Source organism: Protopterus annectens, chromosome 3.part0 (genome assembly GCF_019279795.1).
Source record: "Protopterus annectens isolate FY-2018-M chromosome 3.part0, PAN1.0, whole genome shotgun sequence".
NCBI classification, from domain to species: Eukaryota; Metazoa; Chordata; order Ceratodontiformes; family Protopteridae; genus Protopterus; species Protopterus annectens.
Window position 1 is genome coordinate 553920304 of NC_056731.1, and position 19043 is coordinate 553939346.

Consider the following 19043-nt stretch of genomic DNA (forward strand, 5'->3'; position numbering starts at 1 on the left):
TCAATGGAGGACTATTCTCGACCTGTCCGCACTAAATACTTATCTCATTGTCCCAAAATTCAAGATGCTGACCCTACAGCAACTTCTTCCCATGCTGGGCAAGGAGTCTTGGCTGGTGACTCTAGATTTCAAGGAGGCATACCTGCACGTCCCTATTCGACCAAGTTGCAGAAGACACCTCAGATTTCTTGCAGGATCAGAGCATTATCAATTCTCAGCATTGCCCTTTGGCTTATTATTCACGAAATGCCTGGCATCAGTAATTGCACACTGCAGACTTCAGGGGATTCAGATCTACCCATACCTGGACGACTGCCTTATACAAGCGGACAACAAGAAAAATTTGATAAAGGACTTGGCTTATGCCATCCACCTGCTACAGGCCTTGGGATACACAGTCAACATCCAAAAGTCAAGACTTGTGCCATCCCAAAGAATAACCTTTTTGGGTGCAGATCTGGACACAACCACCCAAATGGCTTTTCTCACAGAAGAAAAACAAAAACAACTTCCAGATTACTTCATGATGCTGACAAGACGAACTCAGCTTACTGCAAGGAAAATCCTGCAGGCCCTGGGTTACATGGCATACTGCATAATTCTGATACCACAGGCCAGGCTGCATATGAGAAAATTACAATGGTACCTCAGGAGTGTATGGTCTCAACACAGTCACAGTCTAGAAGCTTTGATACCAATCATTCCTTGCCTTCAAAAGGAATTTCTGTGGTGGGCTCAGGCCTGCCAGTCCAACAGAGGGTTGCCTTTCAACAAACCAAAAACAAAACAAACCATCACCACGGATGCTTCAGACCAAGGATGGGGAGCACACATGGAGGGCAAATGTATCCAAGGCCTATGGTCTCAAAGTCAGCTACGCATGCACATAAACCAAAAGGAAATGCTGGCAGTGATGCATGCAATCGAGGCTTTCAAACCTTTCCTCCATCAAGGCCACCTGCTAATAAGGGCAGACAACACCACGGTCATGTGGTACATAAGCAGTGGGGCACACACTCCTACCCTCTCTGCCGACTGGCTATGAATCTATGGGAACTATGCCTGAACCTCAATATCCAACTACAGTCCCAGTTCGTGCCAGGAAAAGAGAATACACTGGCAGACAGCTTAAGCAGAACTACCATGGATGCACACGAATGGATGCTGCACCCAGACATCTTCCAACTCATAGCAAAGGAATGGGGAATGCCGGAGATAGATCTGTTCGCCTCCCCTCTCAACCATCAACTGAAGACATTCTGCTCAAGGACATACCACCCACAAGCTTGGAGTGTGGACTCTCTCTCTTTCAGTTGGAAAGCTCTAAATGTATATGCCTTCCCACCTCTCCCATTAATGTACAAGGTTCTACTGAAGATCAGGGAGGAGCAGCCAAGAGTGATTCTGATAGCTCCAGACTGGCCAAGGCAACACTGGTACCCATTATTGAGAAGCCTGTCTCAGGCAAATCCATGGCTTCTCCCCCTATGGCCTCTTCTTCTGACGCAGAACAATTTCAAGATTATGCATCCCAACTTGAAAACATTACAGCTAACTGCCTGGAAAATTCCTTAAATCACAAACAAGATGCCTTATCACAGAGAGTGAAGGACATCATCTTGGAAGCTCGCAGGCCTTCCACAAGGAAGACATACTCAGCTAAATGGAAAAGATTTCTCATTTGGAACACATCAAAAGGCTCAGATGTGACCGTGGCAAACATGACACATATTCTGGAATATTTAGCAGAATTGTTCCACAATGGCCTGTCCTATTCTTCCATTAAGATTCATGCCTCAGCAATTTCAGCAGAATACAATGTGGATCCACCTATCTTCTCATACCCTCTCCTCAGACAATTTCTGAGCGGGATCAAAAATATTAAACCTCCAAGAAAACCCCCTCTACCCGCCTGGGATCTCAACTTTGTGTTGGAGAAACTAACACTTCCTCCATTTGAACCAGCAGCATCAGCGGATCTACAGTTTCTGTCTTGGAAAACTGCATTCCTTCTGGCAATAACTTCAGCAAGAAGAGTATCTGAGTTACAAGCATTAATGGCAGTACAGCCATTTCTTATCTTCCATCAGGACAGAGTTTCACTAAGAACCAATCCTACTTTTATGCCAAAGGTGGTATCTAGGGTATCCTTGAACCAAGCTATTCACTTGCCTACGTTCTTCCCAAATCCACAGAATAGAGGGGGAAAACTTCTGCACACCCTGGATATACACAGACAGCTACGCTACTACTTGGACAGAACTTAAAGCTAGGAGAAAAACTGACCAACTATTTGTAGCATATGCTACTGGGGTGCAAGGAAAAGCAATTTCCAAACAGACAATTTCAAAATGGATAGGAAATTGCATTCGATTTTGCTACTCCTTTCATGGAAAGACAGTTCCTGAAAACATCAGGCCTCATTCCACAAGGGCCACGGCCACCACTACAGCCTTCCTATGAGGGGTGGCTACCAAGGACATTTTAGAAGCTGCTACTTGGAGCTCCGTGCATACATTTGCCAAACATTACAATCTATCTTTATACTCCAGATCCAGAGCAGGTTTTGCTACTGCAGTCCTGCAGGGGATATTAACTACACCATCCTTTTCTTAGTTCCTCCTCCCCCAGATTGGTATTTTACCCATATGTTATGACTGCAGATGCATCCTTGAAGGACATAGTACAGTTTTGTACCTACCATAAATGTAGCTGTCCGATAGGTATGCATCTGCAGTTAGGTTTACCCTCCCTCCTACCCCTCAGTGGTATTCCTAGGGTACTTACCCCTCTTTTAGCTAGCTGGGGGAATCTATTATGGTGTATTTGTTTGTATATACATGTATATTATTATATAAGTTTGCAAATGTTTGGAACCTTTATTTTTTTTTGCATTTATCCAAATTTAGCCTTCCTAGAGGGCACCTGGCATCTGGGGCAAGAAAAACTGAGGAAAATGGCATCGGCTGATGCTTTTATACCCCAGACGCTCTAACGTCGGGAAAGTGCGACATCAGCCGAGGCCAGACCCAGACTTTGGAATCCGGCCGACCGAAGGGCTGCCTGAGGCAGGACAACCCATATGTTATGACTGCAGATGCATACCTATCGGACATCTACATTTATGGTAGGTACAAAACTGTACTTTTCCACTATTCATGATGGACAGAGGTGCTAAACTAGGGTTGAATTTGTGGTTACCCAAAGATTCATCCAAATCATATTCGAATAGAGTAAGAGAAGTACTTTGTTTTTTGTGGAGTAGGAAATTGTTCCATAGAAGCGGTATTCTCTGTGATACAAACCTGCCCCTCTAAAATGTTCTGTTTACTTTGCAAAAGATATAGAGATGTCTTGAGTGGGTGTTTGATACCACTGAATATGTAATAGGTATGACAGAATAGGATCTGTTGAAGGTCTGTATATGTAAGGTAGAGGTTACATGTCAGTATCCTGTATTATACTGAGAAGAGGGATATGTTCTTAAGACAGTCTACATAGTTTTTAAGTTTTAGGCCCTTGATATTTAAAAAATGTTGTGGTCATTCCAGTTGTGGTAATTGTTTGGACAGGTGCATACCAAAAGGGGTATTGTACATTGTCCATCGTCATCCTAATAAGTTCTGAGTACAGTGGAACATTTACATTCCTGGATCTGGGCTCAGTATTTTTTTTTATACAAGCTGTATGATAAAAAAGAACTTCCTTACAGAAATGGATAAATGATGATCAGAGGGCAGTTCATTTTTGACATAGGTTCCCAGATCCCCAACTATGGGATCAATTTTCAGCAGTGTTTTGTCAATGTGACTGTTACAAGTGGGAGTCATGTTTGCTGAAGAATACTGTTAGACACGGCATTCATTTTACTTCATGTTTTTGACACCAGCTATTTGTTTGGGACAGGCACTGTGAGATCTTGGTGTCCTGTAGGAAATTTATGATGGCACTAAATTTGCAGTCATCTGCAGACTTGGTCCACCACAAACCCTTAAACTTAACTTTGACCTCGAAGTAAAGACCAAAGAGGAGTGGCTCAAAGACTGAATTGTGGGGCATACCACTAGTGACAGGCCTTTTGAAGAAGGTATAGCTGCCTGCCATAACTTCTTGGTTTCTATTTGTGAGCCAGTTTGCTATCCAAAGAGTTACATAAGGTTGACATTTAGCTGGGAAAGTTTACAGATGCACAGTATACAGTATGCACTGATTTGCTCTTATCCATTGCTTCAGTAAGCTTTTCAAGGATGTCAGCCAGTTTAAATAGGCAGGACCTGCCCTTGACAAATCCAACCCTGGTTGGGTCAAGAGTCTGTACATTACGAATATCCTTGTGTATCAGTACCATAATGATCCTTTCCATAGCTGTACAGATGAGAAAGGTCAGGGTTATAGGTGTATAATTACCAGGTGGCTTAAGCCCACTTTTTTCCTAGTGAAAAACTGTTACTGTCATCCATTCATCCAGCAAAAAGCCTATTTTGAAACTGATATTAAATAGCTTTTGTAGAGTATTGGACAAATCTTGTTTCATGCTAACCAGTAGGTAACTTGATATATTATCTGACCCCATGGTGATAATGTTCTTAATCTTAGCACCTTGAGTACTTGTTCTTGGGTTGTGTGTCTGTGTCTGTGTGTCCCCAAGAAGACAAGTACTGAACGTATGCCAGATCTGGAGATCAGTGAGTAATGGTTGAGAAGACTAGATATAAAGTCAGGGGAGTAGCTAGCTTGAAAAGGGCATTGGAAAGCTGGGTGGAGTTCAGCCTTTCAGTTAGGATCATCCAGTCAAGCCCCATATTTTGAAAGACTTCACCTCTTCACTGGTAGCATCAGACATGCACTTGATTGCCAGTAAAGGGCATATCACATCTGAAAATTTTCTTGCTACCTTATAACATGTTCTTTTCTTTCAGACATTGAAGATCGGGGATCTGTTTGAGATCCATTTCTTTAATGTTTGAATGGACGACTATAGTGCAGTTGCCACTTTCCTAGGAAAGAAAGGGCAAAGCATAATAGAGCAGTATTATCCACATATTTAACAATAGGAAGCCCACTACAATTTCACCACATCTCAATTACAGAGAGGAAGGAGAGGAAGAACAGGAAGGGACCAAGTACAGAACTTTGGATATACTAGACATTATTAACTTTTTAGGGGAAAAGTTGTAACTAACCTTTACTTTAGAATATAATCTTTTTGCATAAGGATTTAACCAACTGACAGAATGAGAAACAGCAAGGCATAAGAGACAGATACCTTAGTAAAGTCTAGAAAGGTGTCTGTACAGTGGTCTCTGTTTAATGCAGTCTAAGTTGGTTTGATACTGGATTAATGTAAGTTACACCTCATGTTTAGGCTTCACTCCATGATGGAAACTCATTTAATATGTAACAGAATGCAAGTTGTGGATTCACACCTTTTCAGATAGCTTTGCATGTAAGTCGTTTACAGAGATGGGTCAGTTGCTGTGACTATATTATTTTGCCTTTCCGTGAGAGACTTTCCACAGCTGTATGACAGTGCTTTCAGTTAAGGAGTGTCTTAGGAGTAGTCACACTGTGGTTGCAGTTGCTGGTGGACTGCCATCTTTGGGTATCTAGTGGGAGGTCTTCTGCTCCAGCTGCTGCATGTCCTTTCATGCTGAGTAGCTGTTTCAAGACTGTACCATGGGAAGGAGGTTGGAAAGAAACCTGATTCTGCAGTCTGGTAAAAAAATTCTTATCGGAGGAGTTAGATGACTTAAGAGTATTTATTGTGCTTCCGGCACAGGGGACAAAATCATCACTGCTAGGTGTGTAGTTGCACTGTACATTCTTACCAGATTCTCATTTTAGAAATTTCTTTATTCTCTCAAGAGCCTTTAATTTTAGAATAATATTTTTCCTAAAGGCCTTAGAGGTAGTTGCTTATAGCAGTTCTGATTGTGGCATTGTAGTTATTGTAGAGGAACTTATAAACATTTAAGAAGTGTTTGTTCCTGTATGTGTTGATAATGGGGACTGGAGTTCTCATATTGGTAGGTACTGAACAGGATATGAGGACTGCCTGGGTCCAAATTTGTGGGCCAACAGGAATGTCAGGTAAATGGCTTAATGGTAGCTAACATATGGTTTACCAACAGAGATCATTACAAGATCACATGCAAGAGTGATCAGCATGCAACTCTGGTAAATGTCCTTCTACTAAGGTATGCTAAGGGTACTGGGGTAAAAATTCAGGGATTGCAAAGTAATCCCAAGTGAAAGGATCAGCCCATAGCATAAACATATGGTGGCCACAATCAAGCAATGGTCAGAGAAGTGCATGCAGGGCACCAGTAACCAAGGTTATGGGTGTCCTGCACACACACTTTTTGTGGTTTAGAAGCTCAATTTTGTGTGCTTGGCCACTGTTCGGCTTAATGGTCATTGAAGGCCATAATGTCAGCAAGGACTAGGATGAAGACATGAAAATTGACTGGAGCAAAAGCACAGGAGTTCAAGGAAGTTCTCAGGGTTGTCTCACCTCAGGAAGAGGCAAAATAAGTGGATCTGAAGAAGAATGGCAGTTTCTTACAACAAGCATGTATGAAGACTATGCAACAGATATGCAGAGTTAGGTCTAGGAATAAAGTATGTAAAAGCCATTGTCAGAATGCAAGACTCCTGGATGTTCTCAAAGAAGTAGAAAAAAAGAACTGGGAGATAAAAACATTATGGAAGTTGACCTCATTAGGCCAGTCATTGAATATAATTCCCCCTTTGGCATGTATCTGTCCAAGCATATGTAACAACTGAAATGCCCACAGAGATACCTTGGTTAAAGGATACAAGGCCTAAGCAAAATGTCCTACACAGACCATCTCAAAGCCCTGTCCGTATACTCTGTATCTTATAAACTACCTAGAGGTGACCTGTGTTTGGCATACAATGCATTCTCCAGCCCATTACTGATGGATTTGCTGCACATCAGTAATTGGCATCAGTAAAACTCAGTTTAGGGATCTCTACCTCTTCTGCAACATCAACAGAATGGTTTGGTGGGAGAGGTATATACCACAGGGAGTACCCCTGCTGTGAAACAGATTTCCCTCCACATAAAACAAAATTATTCCTTGTCTGTATTCAAGCGCAACTTAGATCTTGGATGAGAAATAGAAAATTCACCTCAGGACTGCCCCCCCCCCCCGTACTACGGGCAGAGGCAGCTCCTAAATACTTTCCGTGCATGAGAACCCTCAGATTATCTTTGTCATGATTCCAGTTATTCTTATTAGGGGTAATATATTATTATCTATCATGGAATGGGTAAGGCCAGTCCATAAGTAAATGGGATGAGTTATTTTGAGCGCAAAAGGGGAAACTGGCTAGGATTAAAATGGCCTATGAGGGCAGCTAGCCAAGTACTTATAAGAGATTAAGAAAGCACTTGCAGTGACAGAGCAAAGTGTTACAGAAATTTTACTAGCTTTGGGAAAGTGACACAGATGGCACAATGCTCTATGAAGTTGCAAGAGAACGATGGAAAGATTAAAAAAAAAAAAACAGTTGTCAGCATTCATAATGGATGCCAGCATCTGTCTACTCGCCACTCCATAGGATATAAAAAGCAGACTGGAGGAGCACTCCTAGTAGCTTCTGAATGAAGAAAGCCACACAAAAGGTGTGCTGTCTCATGCACAACCTTTGATGAATAAGGTGGAAGAGCCCACATTACAAGAAGTATTTAAAACAGTAAGGTAAATTAAATCAGTAAAGCAGTAGTCTTAGATGAACTCATAGCAGATATATGATTAAGATGTTTTGTGAGTTGGGGTAAGGGTACTAACCACAGTATGTCAAGAAAGGTGTGTCCCATATGACTGGCGAATAAGCATTTTAGTGCCAGTGTACAAGAACAAAGGAAATATTCACAACTGTGAACAGAAGTTTCAAAATGCTAGACTGCTGAAGAGGGTGGTAAATGAATACCCAGAGTACAAAGTAAGATGTGAGATGAGCTCAAGATGCAGTACAACCAATCTGTTTGAGACAGTGAAGTTAATGACGAAGAAAATGTCCAACTGGGCATTCTTAGACTTGAAGGCCTAGAAATGTTGCAAGAATTAGTGTAGTCTGTGTACAAGCCACGCAAGTATCAACAGTGTTTTGACTTCCCATGAGAGTAGATATGCATCAGGGTTCAGTACTGAGCCCACTCTTGTTCATATTAGTGATGGACTACATTACCAAACAGGTCAGAGGAGACGGCTCAAAGTCTGCTTATGTATGCATTATGGCACTAAAAGCAGACACTGAACAGTGGGAAGTGGAATGTAACTGAAGGCACATGATCTGAAACTAAGTACAGACAGCAGCAAATGAGGGAAATAAGACAAAACAGAAAACTGAGATAGGAGGAAAAAAAGAGTTTGTGAGGTTAACAGCTGCGGCTGTTTGGTAGATGTGATTGAGGGGAAGAAAAGTCTGAATGAAGAGATCAAAGCTAGAGTCAGATTAGCTGCAGCCAACTAACACAGCATCAGAATAATTTGTGATAGATTACTAAAGGAGCTTAAAGGTAAGGTATGCAAAACAGTGGTGTAAGCAGTGTTTTGTTATGGCACAAAAAACTTGGCAATGATGGTAGAGCAAGCTGACAAAGCTTGAGGTGCTTGATATAAAGTGCTTAAGATTGGGTAGTAGGATGCAGACTGTGCGACAGATGAAATGAGTTCAACAGAGCAAAGGCCAAAATCGCCTCAGCTGCAGAGAAAGTCAGAGAACAGAATACATTGGTTCAATCACATGTGCAGGAAAACAGAAAATAGTTTGGCAAATACAATTTGGGAGAGACAGGAAGAGGGCAAGAAGAAAAAAGTATGGCCAACTAAGTGATGGATTGCATGAGAGAAGACCCACAACAGGCATGAATGTCAAAGGTGGTAGGAGAGAGGATTTGAATAGAAAGAGGTTGCAGTAGCTGATGTGACACCCCAACCCTTTGTAAAAACTAGGAAAAGGGCTGATGGCAGCGGTGGGGGTGGGTGGTGGTGATGATGATGCCAATGCCCCTGATGCTTCTGTGGATGAACCAGAATTTGCTTACAAAACCAAAGCTTTGAGTTTAAAGCAGAACCAATCCATTGAGGACTCCCTGAACTCAGTTTTCTTGAAGAGGCTTAATTTGTACAAGATTAAGAAACATCTCGTGAAGTAGGAAAGTGCATGATTGGTGTCAAGGGCATTGGTTATAGGTGCTAGTCTATGCTTACAAGTGCATGCAAGAAGTCTTGGTAGTGTCTGTTATTTCACTTAGATGAGATAATACAAGGTGAAACTTGCTTATGTAATCAACAAATGTACAAAACTGAACAGTAGAGACAATTAATTGAGTCAGGGGAGATTTGAGCTGCAGGCACATCTGATTGGTTGCCAGGAGGTCCAGTATACTGTCTCCCAATGTATGAATCGGTCTTTGTTGGCAAAGGTTTTCACTGAAGAGGTTTGCTTCCTGAACAACTCTGATTGATAAATCCTGCAAAATGTTGAATTCATCCTCTAATATTACCTCATATTTGAATTATTTGTTATCCATGAGATAAGCTTAAATAGGAAGCTAGGGAAACAGTACAAACATTACATAGGCACATCTGCTTGCCAGTTTTTTCTCCTCTGTGTAGAATTGGAATATATAAAAGCTCTCAGAGACTTCTGAAGTATGTAATTGTACTCGGAGTTCTGAGACCAGAAGTAAATACTTTTATATGCAGATGCACACCACCACATATTTTGCATAGCGTATTTATTTATTTTACATTTGTTGACTGGGAGAGTCCAACTAGATTACAAGTCCATTTTCAGTGGAGCCCCGGGCAGAAAAACTCCAAGAGAACAATTTATTACAAACATAATGTTAAGGACAGAACTTTGACATACAATATTTCATAGAAGAGACTTTGAGATACATATTTCCGAAAAGATAGGATACATTAATTTTCTACTATATAATATTAATTTTAGAAGATATTCCTAAGCATGACATTCCTGTAATAGTTTACTATCAAAGGAAAGGCAGAGAGAAGTAGAATAAGGTTCCATGAGAGCAATTGTTTCTGGATATAGATGAGAGGGATAACAAATTGATATACAATATGTTTTCTCCTGATTTTAGTTGATTGTGGAAAGCACAGTATTCCTGGGGTAGTTTACACTAACCCATAGAGAGTGGGGATGAGCAGTAGATTAACCGTCCTAAGTGGGTACAGTGTTATGAAATAGCTTGACAGACTAAATTAAGTTGGGTGAAATGTCATAATGAGACATTAGCCGGGGGGGGGGGGATACAGGAGCATAGTCGGTTATTCATGAAGTGAGTTTTGACTAGTTTCTTGAACTGGGTTGGGGATTTGTTGACAGTTATGTGGGCAGGAAGGGAGTTCCAGCTTTTTGCTATATAGTGGCTGTAGACAGACTTACCAGCCTCATTGTTATATTTGTTTACTTTGAGGAGGTTTTGTGTGCTAAACCTTAAGGGCCTGGTGGTTGTATAGGGTTGCAGAAGATTTTGTAGGGCTGGGGTGTTATCAGAGTTATGTGTTATTTTGTGAGCTAATGATAGTTGATTGAGTTGACGTAGTAGTGGTAGTTCTAGCCAACTGAGTTTTTTTTAGGCAGTCACAGTGATGCGTTCCGATGGGAGAGGTTGTAGCGAATTTGGCTATCTTATTATAACAATTATCAAGTTTGTGTAGGTCAGATTTGTGGAGATTTGTAAGCACGGGGGAGGCATATAGTAAGGTGGATAATAGGTGAGTCCTGGCTGTTGTAGTTTTGGAGTGATCAGTGAGGATTTTTTTGTTCCGGTAGAGTAGACCAAGTTTTTTTTTTGTACTTTTTTATGGTTATAGAAATATGTAAGACAATCTAAGGTGATTATCTATTTCAACCCCTAACAGCTTGGTATGATTTGTGGGGGTAATTGTGGTATCGTTAAAGGAGGAGATGAAAGTATCAATGGGAGGTATGGATCTATGGGCGCTAAAGAGTAATAGTTTTGTTTTACTTGGGTTCAGAATGAGGCTTTGTTTTGTGATCCAAGTTTGTGTTAGGGCAAAGCATTCTTCTGTTAGGGAGTGAAGGATGTCAATTGATTTGGCTGTGCATATTATGGTGGTATCATCTGCATGTTGCACTATTGAGGCTTTAGGAATACTAGTTGGGAGCTGATTGGTGAAGAAGGTAAAAAGAAGTGGCCCCAGGATGGAGCCTTGGGGTACCACTAGAGAGATTTAGTAATGTATAACCAGGGACAGAAACTTTGTTGTTGAAAATAGAAGTCTTCAACAAAAATTTGAAGTCCTCCACAGCTTTTATGAGTGTACTATGCTAACAAATATTTAACCTCTCGTAATTTACCAGCAATACCACTAGCACTAATATGCAGTAGTTTAAGCCCTTTAGTCTTGGTTCACACCTTATATGAGGGAGAACTATAATTGTAACTTGGGGTACAGGTTGTAGGTTGGTCAGAATTTAAATGGATACCCTCATGGCAACCCATGCCCTTTGTTGCTTGAGGAAGGGTCTTATCAGTAGTTTGACATGAGCGCTGTTTTTAGGTCTTAGGGAGATTTGAGAATTTAGTCCTGTTGAGATGCAGTGGGGTCACAGTGAAGAAGCAAGTTTGTCATGATAGAAGAGGCCAAGGTATCTCCACTGTTAAATGGGAGTTCCAAGATGGTATACTTGTTGAAGGATAAGATGAGCAATGGTTACTACAAGGTGAGGGATTAAACACACAAATGGAGAACAGAATGTGATCCAGTAAGAGCATTTCAAGTGATAATGGCAGTGTACGTCCTATAGGGTTTTGGATGGAAGGCTTAAATTAGAAAGAGTATCACTGGTTGCATGGATATTTAAAAGTTAGTGAAAATAAATTGGAGCTGCCTAAGGTGTGTCTAAACAGGATTAGCCCTTGGTGTAAAGTGAGTAGAGGCATTCACTGAGAACCACCAGTTTGACTGGAGTTAAGGGGTTACAGGCTAAGCAGAGGTGGATGCCATGATGGACCAAGGGGGAGAAAGGACAAGTTGAATCCCCAGACAGATAGATGTATCTGTTTTAAGGAAAGGAGACAACAGGGGATCATGAAACAAATAGAAATATAGAGCTTGTCTACTACTTGGAGAGAATATGTTGAGTTCTAAAGGTATAGTGCATGGCTTTACCTACCTTAACCCCCAGATAGAGTTTCAAAGATTGAAGTCTTCAGCATGGTAGTAAATGACAAAGAAAGTAAGAACTATAAGGAAAGCATTCTGACCAGTGTAATGAAAGAGCAGAAGTAAGCGGAAGAAGAATTTTGTTAGCTACTGGATGTATCTTGTAAGGCAGCATAGTGTATGAACAAACTGACATGCAGTCAGTTAACAAATGGCATTAAGAAAACTATTTCAAACTCACCATACATCTTTAAGTAGCAAAAATTCACATTAATATAAACAATTTAAACTTTCAGATCTTTGCATTGCCTCACAAAGAAGTTGAAGTCCATTGGTAGAGGAATTAAGATTTTCTTTGTCAGTCTCAAAAAGGGTGAAGATTGCAGTTTAGTCATGCAGCTCAGTGAGTTGCAAGCAAGTTCAGTGACAGTGCAGGTCCCCACCAGTTGTGATCCAGTCCAACAAGAACATGCAGTACACTGAAAATATTGTGATTACACAGGGTTGTCTGGACACTTTGATAGGATAGAGAACGAAAAAGGATAAGGTAACAAATTAGTGAATCAGTTTTGTTTTGTGTAAATTAGCTTGTACATAAGTCTGTTAATAATGTAGCATTAATCACTTTTCACTCCACTGACATTTATTTGTTATGAATTTCAAAATCAATCTGTCAGGAGCTTGTCTGTATCATGTAACGGTACATAGTGATAAGGGGGACTGATGCATTTAACAATGATGGTTATGTAACTGTAGAAGATGGTACAAGCTAAAAATACAGAAGGAAATTTCATAGAATGTGAAATACAGTATGTAGGCAAGCACGTCTATACAGTGAGGCATCTGTTGCAAGAAAATCAAAAATTTATTACAATCCCAAATCTAAAGACTAGTTATAGAGGTGTTACAAATATATTGAAGTTGTGGGAATAAGGAGATGAATTGGCATGTACTGAAAGGGGTTAAATGATGTAGGACGTAGAGTCTGAGGCTGAAAGATTATCCTTTATCAAGATAATGTGAAGCTTTGCTATTGACAGAAAGCTGTGTAAACGTGTTCTGTGAAATGGCTTTGAAATACCCAGTTTGACCTTCAGAAGGCATGTGAAAATGAAATGAGCTCAATCAGACATGATGTTCTTCATGTTTCACTGTTGCAGTCATTACATTTGGGTAATCTGCTGGCAGGTTGCCCTCAGTCAGCCTGAATAACAAAGTCTTAGGTCCTGCGTCGGTTGCCGTCTCCTCTTCCATGGCATCAGGTTGTCAGAGGTATATAAAACATGCAGCCAACACCATTTTATTCAGACTTTCTTGCCACGCAGTGCCTGAAGCAGAAGCAGTTCGCAAGTGCCTGTCAGCTGACTCCTGAAATTTTCACATTCGAGTTTCAGAACCGAAGTCTTCAAACTAAAGCTAAGTACCCCGTTGGGGAAACTTTTTCTTGCTCCTTATCAATGTCAGTAAAAGTTAATAATTGCATTACTTGTGGGAAGCAAATACCTCATAAGGATTTTCATTTGTACTGTATTCCTTGCCTAGGCCCAGATCCTAACGTGCCTTGCTGTCGGTTTTGTGCTAGATTTAACCAACGCACTATTAAGCGTCTGTATAGTTTTGCTTCTAAATATTTTGGATCCAGATTTAATTATCCTGAAATGTCATCGGTTAGCAATCCGACCACCGGAGTTCACAAAAAAAATGCAAAGAAAAAGACAGAGACAGACCGTCGAAGTACAAAACCGACAACAAAGCTTGTTCTAAGCCTGTTGCCGGTACGCAGGTACTCAGTGAGGCGCTTTCGCAGCCCCTGATACCCACTACCTTTGAGTCGCAGGCCTCTACCGAGACCCATTTGGAGTCCGGTATGCTGCAAGTTTCTCAGAGTATTGAACCCACGGATGTCTCTCCCTTGGATGGGTCCGGAGCCGCCGAGCAGTCACTGGCTTCTGAGGGTGTTTTCAGGCCTCAATATTTTTATATTAAACCAATGCCAGCCTCAAAAACAAAGTCAAAAACATCTTCTATGTCTAAAAAAATGATGCTTGAGCCACGTGCTCAGGCCCCTATGCCTAAAAAAGCAGATGATCAAAATGGCGGAGGACTTAATTACCCTGATCGGTGGTTCCCAACCCTCACCTGCTAAGAGGCCTAGGCTAGGCACTGATTATGAATCTTCAGATCAGATTTCCATTTCTTCTGATCAGGAATTTTCTATTCCACCCTATGAGGATTCTGATGCAGAGGAATCCATCCCATCTGCATCTCCTCTTGAGGATTACTGTTTTGGAGAGACTTTGTGTACTTTAAGGGAACATTTTCACTGGGAGAGTCAGGACTTCTCTGAATCAAAAAAGAGGCTTAGGGATTTTTTTCTTCTTCCTCAGCGTAGGCCTTTGGCTATACCTCCTGTATTGGACATTATTGATGTGTTTGCAGAATCAAGCATGGCTCCTGATTCCCTACCTCCGGCTCCTAGTAAGCCAGACAGATCTTACAAATTTCTCCTGCTGCTGATCCCGAGACTATTTCACAGGGTCCCAAGGGTGTCAAGTCTCTACAGCCAAAAATCCTATCCCCTCTGATAGAGATTCCAGGGCGCTGGATAGATGGGGAAAGAAGGGTTATATGTCTGCTACCTTGGCAATCAGAGTCTTAAACTGCCAGTTTCATATGCTTAAATATCAACAGCATGTTATGGGCTTACTGAAACAGAAAATTATTATTTCTGATTGTGTGGAAAATAGAGTTACAGGAATTATTGCATTCAGCAGAACAGGTTGGAAAGCATACCTTGCAATGTGGTTTTGATTCATTGGAGTCCTCTTGCAGGGCCACAGTTACTGAATCTGTGATTAGAAGGCATGCCTGGCTCAAGGAGCAAAATCTGCCTGATCATGTTAAAGCTAAATTGTTGAATGCCCCCTTGCAGCATGATACTCTTGTAGTAAGGCAAAAGAGGTTTTAAAGAAAATGGAAGACAAAGTTAAATCTATGCAAACTGTAAAAGATTTCTTGCAAGTGCAGCCACCCAGGTTCAGTAGGCACTGGCCTACTAAAAATTGGTCCTTTCCTGTGTCCAACAGAGCCACTCAAGGCAAATCCAGGTGCTCAAAAGGCTCCAGATACCAATCACTGGGTTCTTACAGGTCAAAGCAATGGGGTGCCTCCACCTGCAAATCTGGAGGAAACAAAGCACAACCATACAGTAAGCAGTCTCAATGACTTTCCTCTACCATCACCAAGCACTTAACTTTTGGAAGCCCCCTTGTGGGGAAAACTAGCACTTCATGCTCAGAATTGGCAGTTAATTACCCAGGACAAGTGGGTATTGAACATAGTATCCCAGGGGGTACAGATTTCATTTCTATACTTTGCCAATTACAAATGGATGGCCAGATCTGCCACAAAATCAGTGGGCACAGGCTCAAACAAGTTATGTCCCCGATGGATATGGGGGCAATTCAACCAGTACCAGAAAAGGAAAAAGGACAAGGTTTTTATTCAAGACTTTTCCCGGTACCTGGAAAAGACAATTCTTGGCGTCCAATACTGGACTTATCGATTTTGAACACGTTGCTGGACATTCCAAACTTCAAAATGTTGACTTTACAACAGCTACTGCCTATGCTGGGCAGGAACGCTTGGTTAGTGACTCTAGACTTAAAAGAGGCATACCTGCATATCCCAATAAGGGAATCCTGAAGAACATACCTCCACTTCAAGGCAGGTTTTTTGCATTACCAATCCTCTGCACTGCCCTTTGGCTTATCTACTGCGCCCAGGGTCTTTACAAAGTACCTGGCACCAGTAATTGCATTCTGCATACAAATTTATCCTTATCTGGACGACTGTCTCATTCAAGAAAAGGATAAGGACACTCTTCAATATCTAGCATTTGTAAAAAGGCTTCTAACATGCCTAGGGTCCACAATAAATGAAAAGAAATCCAAAACTGGTACGCTCTCAAAAAACTACATTCCTGGGTGCAAGCTTGAATACAACTGCCCAGATGGCTTACCTTACGCCAAACAAAAGCAACTGACAATATACTTCAAACAAATGGCAACAAAAACCCAGTTATCTGCAAGACAAATTCTGCAGGATATGGGGTTCATGGCATCCTGCATTCTACTAATTCCATATGCAAGATTGCATATGAGGAAACTTCAATGGTACCTAAAAAGTTTATGGAGCCAACATTGTCACAGTCTGGAAACTGATTCCTATCATTCCCTGCCTACAACAGGAGTTTCTTTGATGGGCAGAGACATGTCACCAGAACAAGGGACTGTCATTCACTCTATCCCCTACCACCTAAACCCTAACTACAGATGCATCAGACTATGCTTGGGTGGCCCACCTGGCGGGGAGATGCATTCAGGGAAAATGGAGCCCAAAGCAAATGCATCTGCATATCAACCAGAAAGAGATGCTAGCTGTTCAGAATGCTCTGACAGCCTTCAAGGACTTACTTCATCCAGGACAACTACTGATGAAGACGGACAACACCATGGTTATGTGGTACATAAACAAGCAGGGGGGTACACATTCCTACCCCCTTTGCAGACTAGCCATGGCATTGTGGAACACAGCTTTGACTTACCAAATACATCTTCAAGCTCAGTTCTTGCCAGGAAAACAAAATACTCTGGCAGACGACCTAAGCAGACACCTTATGGACCCGCACAAATGGAAACTGGATCCACAAATCTTCAGCATGTTAACACAGTAATGGGGAGCCCAGACATAGATCTATTTGCCTCTCCCCAAAATTACCAGTTGGACAAATTCTGCACAAGAACTCATCACAAACAAAGCATGGATAGTGGATGCCCTATCCTTCAGTTGGAAAAACCTATTAGTCTATGCCTTTTCCCCCTCTGCCTCTCCTCTCCAAGGTCTTACTAAAAGTCAGACAGGAAAAACCAAAAATGATCCTAGTTGCTCCGGACTGGCCTCGCCAACACTGGTACCCACTTCTAAGGAATATGTCAAAACTCCCTCCTTGGTATTTGCCTCAAATACCTCATTTACTGTCTCAGCAGAACAATCAAATTCTGCACATAAAGCTCCAAACTCTGAACCTTGCAGCATGGCTGATCATTTAATTATTCAAGCAGTACCTCAGTAAATCTGTGATGGATGTCATTTTGGAAGCCAGAAGGCCTAGTAGCAGAAAATCTTATGCTGATAAATGGAAGAGATTATGTGCTTGGAACCAAGCACAAGGAACAGACGCAACAAAGCCCAATATTCCTCAGATTTTACAATATTTGACTGAGATGCTTGACAAGGGCCTATCTTTTTCTTCAATAAAAATCCATGCCTCTGCTATCTTGGCTCATTACAACACAGAGCCTCCCCTCTTTTTTCATTCTCTGCTTAAACAGTATCTTAGAGGGGCCAAAAATTTAAGGCCTCCAAGAAGATCACCAACTCCTGCAAAAACTCACCCTGCTTCCTTTTGAACAAGCAGCTACTGCGGATATAAAATTTATATCTTGGAAAACAGCTTTTCTCTTGGCAGTCACTTCAGCAAGAAGGGTTTCAGAACTACAGGCTCTCATGGCTGTAGAGCCTTTTATTACATTTTACCTGGACAGTGTGTCCCTCAGGACCAATCTTTCTTTTATGCCTAAGGTGGTATCCAGTGTGGCTCTTAACCAGACAATTCACCTGCCAACATTTTACCCAAATCCGCAGAACAAGGGGGAGCGGATTCTGCATTCATTGGATGTACACAGACAACTAAGATTCTACTTAAACAGGACCAAATCTCTAAGAAGGCATGAGCAGCTACTGGTAGCATTTGCTGCAGGGTCAGAGGGGAAGGCTATATCAAAGCAGACTATTTCTAAGTGGATAAGCCACTGCATTAATTTCTGCTACTTGCACCATGGTAAACCAGGTCACATTCTACCAGGGCTGCCTCTACCTCAGCAGCTTTTCTCAGAGGGGTTCCAACCAAAGACATTCTAGAGGCTGCTACTTGGAGCTCTGTTCATACCTTCACAAAGCATTATCATTTGCCTCTCTTCTCCAAATCCAGGGCAGTCTTTGCCACTACAGTTCTGCAGTTATTTATAGCCGCTCCTAATGCTATTTAGTTCCATCCTCCCATCCATAGCTTTGGGATTCTACCCAAATGTAATGACTGCAACAGTGAAACACAAAGAACATAGTACAGTTGTGTACACTTAACAGATGTTCGAGTGTATTCACTGTTGCAGTCCGGATTACCCACCCGACATCCCCCTTTTCTGTACCTTTTCTTTCCTTCACTATATACTAAAACCTTTGTGGTGTATTTGCTGTTAGATGAAGGTAAAGTTTATGTTGCTAAAAGTGCATTTACATATATTTCTATTTATTTATTTATTTATATATATATATATATATATATATATATATATATATATATATATATATATATATATATTTTTTTTTTCCCCTCATTTGGAGGCACTTGACATCTGAGGCAAGAAAAACTGAATAAAATGGCGTCAGCTGCATGTTTTATACCCCTAATGACTTGACATCATGGAAGAGGAGACAGCAACTAACACAGGACCAAAGACTTTGTTATTCAGGCCGACTGAGGGCAAACTGCCAGCAGATTACCCAAATGTAATGACTGCAACAATGAATACACTCGAACATCTACATTTATGGTAAGTGTACACAGCTGTACTTTCTGAAGATTTTGAGAGGTCTCTACAGTTTTTTTTTTTTTTTTGGGGGGGGAGGTATGCATTGTTTTTTTGTGAACTGATGTTTCCCACTTTTTGTTCATTTGACTCATTCACTCCAATGCAGCTCAGGAGGTTTGCACTGCAACTTCTAGTG